Genomic DNA, 463 nt, shown 5'->3' with positions numbered 1-463 from the left:
CCTCCCCCCCCCGCCCCCACCCCGGCCAAAAACCCCCCCCCAAGGCCTCCAAACCAGCTTTCCCCTCAGCTGGAGGCACTTACCCCAGTCACCAGTCACTGCTGGACCTCCCCTCAGCTGTGCTGAGCTCTCAGCTATATTAGGACCCCCCCCAAATTCTCCCAAAAAGCTCAGACCGGGGTGTTGCGCAGCACCACGAAGGGCTGGGAGCAGGCTGTGCCCTCCCACTGCTCGTGGGGGAGAGCTGACGGGGCAGCGAGGCCTCTGCCGTGCTCCTGGGCGAAGAGGCTGCAGGACAGGTACGGGGAAGGGGGGTTGAGTGCAGGTATGAGCACAGTGCCCCTGTGCTGGGCACTGGTGAGGCCGCACCTCGAATCCTGTGTCCAGTTTTGGGCCCCTCACTCCAAGAAGGACATTGAGGTGCTGGAGCGTGTCCAGAGAAGGGCAACGAAGCTGGTGAAGG

At 63.9% G+C, this 463-nt stretch overlaps 1 protein-coding gene across 1 annotated transcript in view; it reads right to left on the bottom strand.

Moving 5' to 3' along the window:
• Nucleotides 1-463, bottom strand: part of AAAS (achalasia, adrenocortical insufficiency, alacrimia) — a gene marked incomplete at its 5' end in the record, with an annotated part of 8029 nt that overhangs the window by 6965 nt on the left and 601 nt on the right. The gene's annotated exons all lie outside the window — the stretch shown is intronic.

Source organism: Fulmarus glacialis, unplaced genomic scaffold (genome assembly GCF_000690835.1).
Source record: "Fulmarus glacialis isolate BGI_N327 unplaced genomic scaffold, ASM69083v1 scaffold17235, whole genome shotgun sequence".
Classification (NCBI taxonomy): domain Eukaryota; kingdom Metazoa; phylum Chordata; class Aves; order Procellariiformes; family Procellariidae; genus Fulmarus; species Fulmarus glacialis.
Note: the sequence above shows the minus strand (reverse complement) of the source record. Positions and strands in the feature narration are given on the sequence as shown.